This window comes from Abramis brama, assembly GCF_963993115.1.
Source record: "Abramis brama genome assembly, chromosome: 19".
Taxonomy (NCBI): domain Eukaryota; kingdom Metazoa; phylum Chordata; class Actinopteri; order Cypriniformes; family Leuciscidae; genus Abramis; species Abramis brama.
In genome coordinates this window covers 16327904-16333742 of record NC_139981.1, presented here as the reverse complement: position 1 = coordinate 16333742, position 5839 = coordinate 16327904, and the positions used below count along the sequence as shown (strand labels likewise).

Genomic DNA, 5839 nt, shown 5'->3' with positions numbered 1-5839 from the left:
GTAACTTAACTATTTTAAATAGATCTGTAAATTCTCTCTGTGAAGATGACTTTATTTCTCCAACAATGTCACAGTGGTTGCATGTGTGTGTGTTTTCATCTGTGGTCAGGAGGTCTCTCGAGGTCCCCCTCCAGGACAATGATGTATTTAAGTCCCCTAAGAGGTCAGATGGACTCTGTCCAGAATATCACCTGCAATCAATAGTGTTGGTAAACCAGGCTCAACTGAGTGGCCATGAAGACTCCCCTTATAAACACGCTTGCAGAGAGGCCGGCATGGCCCATTGCTTTGCTAAAACTGCAACCAACATCCTGACACACACACACAACACATGCCACCACTCTGAAAACAAGTGTTGATGACAAAGAGAAGAAAAATAACAGCACCTCAGCGGTAAGTGGAGAGCCTCCAGGTGATGAAATCCTCTCTAAAGTGACACAAAATTGAAGCAAATTAACAGCCATGTGAATGTGTTTATAAATTCTAGTGGGTGGTACTCCCGTGGAGCAGTGAGCTCACTGGAGTGAGAGTATTATTATTATTATTATTATTTTTTTTTTTATTTTTTTATTTTTTTTTAAAGAGATCCACCTTATACTCTTCATTATGGTATTTTGCGTCATTATTCTTGCTATTTCGATAGCTAAAATGTGCATAAATGTATATTAGCATTATTTCTGTCAGTCTAATAAATAAGGAAACTACTGTATAGCGCTTTTCACAATAGACATCATTTCATAGCAGCTTTACAGAAAATGCATGAGTTCACATTACAATTTAGACATTACAATTACAACTTAAACATAACTGTTATGTATTTCAGAAATGTACATATACAAATAAAGCAAAAAAAAATATTAATTTAAACAATGTAATACGTTTATCAATGTAATCATTTTATCAACAAACAATTAGTTGCATACTTAAAAAGTTGAAAAAGAACTGTTTTGGTGACATTTTTACATGTCTATTTATTTATATCTATATCTACTTTGCCTGATTATAAAAACTTCAGCTTTTTGTATTTTTTATTTACCAGCAATACCCTATGCATTCAGCTTCACTCTGTCATAGCAAAGGTTGCGCATTCTCCTTAATGCACAGGTGAATTGGGTGCACTGCTTCAATCAAGGCTTCACTATTGGGTTTGAGAGTCATCTGAGCCCAGACAACAAAAGCAAACGCTACAGTGAGTGTCTCTACTGTAAGTGGCTTTTGAAGAATTGGCACAGTCATCTGGCGAACACCTCACATCTCTCACAAACAAATGAAGGCCTGGTGCTTCAAAGTGAGATTGATATCTCTCTCTGAACTTCCACCAGAATATTCTGAATATTGAGAGAGGTGCACTCCTCCCACGGGACCGCCGAGGCGCCGCTCTCCTCCCTCGTTCCGCCAAAGAGGGGAAAAAAGATTGCCCCTGTAGATCTTCCATGTTCATCAACATTCACTCATTCATCGTGAGCCATGGCAGCTGAAATTTGGCCTAGTGTTTCTGAATAGATGACCCAGGGATCCACTTTGCTGTTATGAGGTTGTCTGCAATTGAGTTTTAGGATTAAAACAGAACAATACACAATTTTTATCAACTTCAGAGTCGTCTATATATTTTACGCTGTGACAGAAAACTTTTCAATTTGCTCTGCAAATTCTTAAGAGTACCCAGCCATTTAATAAGACTAGAATATAGCGTTGGAATAGATGTATCTGCTTTGTTCTGCTTTCTGATTGTTTGCCAAATATACGTTTTTTTTCTATTCTTTTATTTTTCAAATGAAATGGAGAAGAAACTAATGCTAAAAGTTTTAGTCATAAATCAGTATGTACTATTTGAACTTTTTTAAGCTGTATTGTATATAAAACTATAGTATAGTACTGAATTATTGTTATTAATCTAAACTGTGCAAGAAGCACAAATGTCTTTGCACTTGCAATGTGCATGTAATGTAACATGTACTATGTACCAATTTATGACAACACAAATGATCAAACTACGTTTTTAAGTTTACTATATAAAACATCCAGCAAAAAATGTATCTTAACACAAACAAAATGCACTGACACTTTTTTCAGGTTTGCTTCTCTGTCAGTATCTCCACAGCTGTATGTCTCTGTCAGTGCATTTTTCAGAGAACTCCTTAGTAGCCAAATGAAGAGGCAAACGCAGATGATGATGATGATGATGATGGTCATGACATAGTTGAACCACTTCAAGAGGAATGCCAGCTTAAGGTGAGAAAATCTTAAATTCGTGTAAAACAATCTTATGTGAATTACGTACAGGATTACTGTAATAGAGCTTACTTCAGAAGACCTAAGGCAAGGAGTGCCTTAATATTGTCTTGATTGTGGTCAGAGGTGGACAAAGTATACAACTTCCTTACTTGAGTGAAGGTACAGATACTACTGGTCAAATATTACTCCGTTACAAGTAAAAGTTGTAAAGACCAATTTTTACTTAGGTAAAAGTACAGAAGTACTTGTTTTTAAAAGTACTTAAGTATCAAAAGTAAATGTTAATGCATTGTTTTATCTAAATCTATGCCTGCCTACCTACCCTCATATCAATATCTAATTTATTTCTAGAACATAGTTCCAGTAGTGGGATTGAATGTGAGATTGAATAAGTGCACTCAATAACGTCCACAATGGTTTCGGACACCGACATTGCTGTTCCCTCAAATAGTGCCCTATTAAACTAAGTTTTTTGGCTTTTAGTATGAATATGTTAGCCTTACTGTTATCTATAAGCTAGTGTGCTCCAAAACAATGGCAAAATTCACATTTAGAAGACCAAACCCAACACTGAAAATGAAAATCAGTTTGATGTCAGAATCCAACGCCAGATTGACATTAATCTCCAACGTTGGACAGACGTTCAGTCGGGTTCTGACGTCAACCCGACTTTCATTTCCAACCAAAATGCAACCCCTGCAACCAAAATGATCCCCTGACTGACGTTACTACTTTCTACTCGAGGATCTTGACAGAATTGTAGTGGTGTAAAAGTATGATATTTGTCTTTCAAATGTAGTGAAGTTAAAGTAAAAAGTTTCCAGGGAAAAAAAAAGTACTCAAGTAAAGTACAGATACTCAAATGTGTACTTAAGTACAGTATTTAAGTAAATGTACTTTGTTACTGTCCACCTCTGATTGTGGTATAAATTTAGCTACGAAGCACTGAAGTGAAATTGTGTGATTTTGCTATAAAATAAATGTATTTATAGTTTCAGACTGAACCACAAAAGCGACAAAAAACGAAACATTTAACATTCATTAGTTCATCCTGCGAATCCATACTCCAGGTAAATTTTCAAGTGAAAATGACTATGCGGTCACTGTGAAATGTATTACCACAGTTGCATACATTTTCAATTTTCCACAATGCAACGTCTACATGCGTGCATGTTTTAATCCTCGTAACGAACAACAAAAACTACTCTATAATGATTTCCCCTCAGAGGTAAATCAATAATTGCAGAGCTACAAAAGAGTGTTTTGTCCTAAAATGGTAATTAGCATGGGTCTTGACCTCCCTCATGGCATCTCTCAGTCGCCCATCTGAGAGCCAGGGCATGTCCAGAGCTGACACTTAATGACGCTAACATTACACACTCGCTGAACATTGTCGGGCTTTTGTCTTCATTCACATCGAAATGAAGTTCTTGGGGCCCACGTTTATCAATCATGGTGGGGCTCCAGCTGTTCGCCAGTCTTTGGCCTGACTTCAACAGCCGCGCTTACAAATTGTCTCTGAATAGTGTGGAGCTCTGCCTCCCCACCCTTCCACCCCCTTTTTGTCACTGTCTCCTGACAAATGTTCCACTGCAGCTTTTCCCAGACATGGCCGACCCTACCTTCTGCTCCTCGCCATTCAGAGGGGGGTTCTGGCCTCATGTTCCTCTCACAAGATGAGCATGGTAATCTGCAATGCTAGCCATTCAGAAATGCGTAGTGTTGTGATGTCGTGGCGTTCATTTTGTCTTGGGTATCAAGAATGACACTGAAAGAGAACATGAGTCACCTTTATTTATATAGCGCTTTATACAATACAGATTTCAATTTCAAAGCATCTTCACAGTAATAAACAGGAAAATAATGATCAATCATGCAAACTTCATAAAATATGAGATAAATTCAAATTCTGCTGTATAGAAGAGTGTCATTGTTCGGCTCAAGTCAGTTTGTGTTGATTCAGTTCAGTTCATCAATTATGAAATTAGTTTAATTCAGCTATAAGCAGAAGGCAATCGTGTCGTTCAGTTCGAATCAGTTCAGTTTTGATTCAATTCAGTTCAATAAAAGTGTCGATGTTGCAAAATTTGTCAATTATGAAACAAAGTCAGATATATAAGGACAGATTTGATAGAGATACTCAAAATGAAGTGTTCATAATGGTCGACTGATGCATAAATTATGAATTGCTTGATAAGATGTGTTTATCTCTCTTTACTACTCTCTAGATCTCCTGCTACCTGACGTCCATCAAACATTTCTCTTGAGTTAGGCTGGCAAAACACAAAACAAAAGAAAACAAAAATCAACATGGGTGAAGACGAGATGCGGCTTGCCTCAGAGGGCTGAGTGACTGATACAGTTTCTCTTTCACTGTGCTTCGAAAAGTGAAATAATTAAGATAGATGGGCAGATGAATTAGTTGTCTTCCAAGGTCAAACGCTGATTGCCTTATTACTCTATTACTCCACTGTTGTGAAACTGTTACCGCTGACACTTTTTCATGATATTCTTTACATCCACAAAAGAGAAGGAATGAGTGAAGGAGTGAGAGAGATACAAATTGATTGTTTGGCGGCCAAATCAGTCATAGTCATCTTGGGTGGAAGGATTAATGGGTCTGATGGCTGTTGCAGGTTCAGGCAGGGAGACGGGCAGAAAACAAGAGAAATTGGTTTGGGCCCCCGGGAGCTGAATCGATGTGAGTAGCATGTAAGCAGTGCACTGTTGTTGTGTGTGTGTGTGTGTGGAATGAGAGAGAGATATAAGGCTGTGACACATTTGTTTTTTAATTAAACATATTAAAAACAATTGTTCTAGAATAACACCTATATTACTGAAATATTTTGGGTTCAATATAATCTCAATCAACAGCATTTCTGACATAATTTTGATTACATTGACAATTCATTTCCACTTTTTCCTAAAAACAAACAAGTTTATGTTGAAAGCACCTTCAGTGAAAGTAAACGGGGACTATGGTTTTGGAGGATTTATAAGTAGAAATGTGAAGCTTATTATTTTGTATAAAACACTTGCATAATTTCTTCTGTTAAAACTTGTGTATTATTTGATCTGTGAAATTGTTCTTTTCATTATTATGGTCATTTTAGGATTTTATGTGTTACACTGTCATGGCAAACACATTTGCAAAAGTATATAGAAAAGGTGTGACCAGTTTTTTTCACATTAAAATCAAGGTAATATGCATATTTATGTAATTTACTATGTAAAACATGTTATGTTTATAGATTTGCCCCATTTATTTCCATTGTTAGTGTCTTACTGAACCCAGATTTTTGTTTTGTTTTTTAAGAAAAGGAGAGACAAATTGAAATTAAATTCTATGATAATCAACATTGTGCCACAAATGCTGTCGATGATCTCGGGTATTGAACCCGCAATATTCATTTAAAGTGAGTACAATTTTATTTCTTTTTTTTTCATTTTTGTGCAATAAAATCTTCTTTAGATGACATAGATGATTCTGATGTGTTTTTTTCATCTCCAGGTTTCCTCAAGTCTTCCAGAAATGGGCCCAAGGAGGTTAGCAGCTGTGACAAAAATCAAAATCCATTTTCTGTGGCCAAATGTAATGAGGACC

General features: G+C 36.5%; 1 long non-coding RNA gene across 1 annotated transcript in view; it reads left to right on the top strand.

Moving 5' to 3' along the window:
- The first annotated feature begins 1950 nt into the window (after positions 1 to 1950).
- The window catches only part of LOC311070191, a 4920-nt gene continuing 1031 nt past the window's right edge, over positions 1951 to 5839 (top strand). The window contains exons 1-3 of the long non-coding RNA XR_014603636.1: positions 1951 to 2232; positions 4872 to 4936; positions 5747 to 5839. The exon at positions 5747 to 5839 is cut by the window's right edge and continues 1031 nt beyond it. This is a non-coding gene — a long non-coding RNA (uncharacterized lncRNA). The remainder of the gene's footprint in view (positions 2233 to 4871; positions 4937 to 5746) is intronic.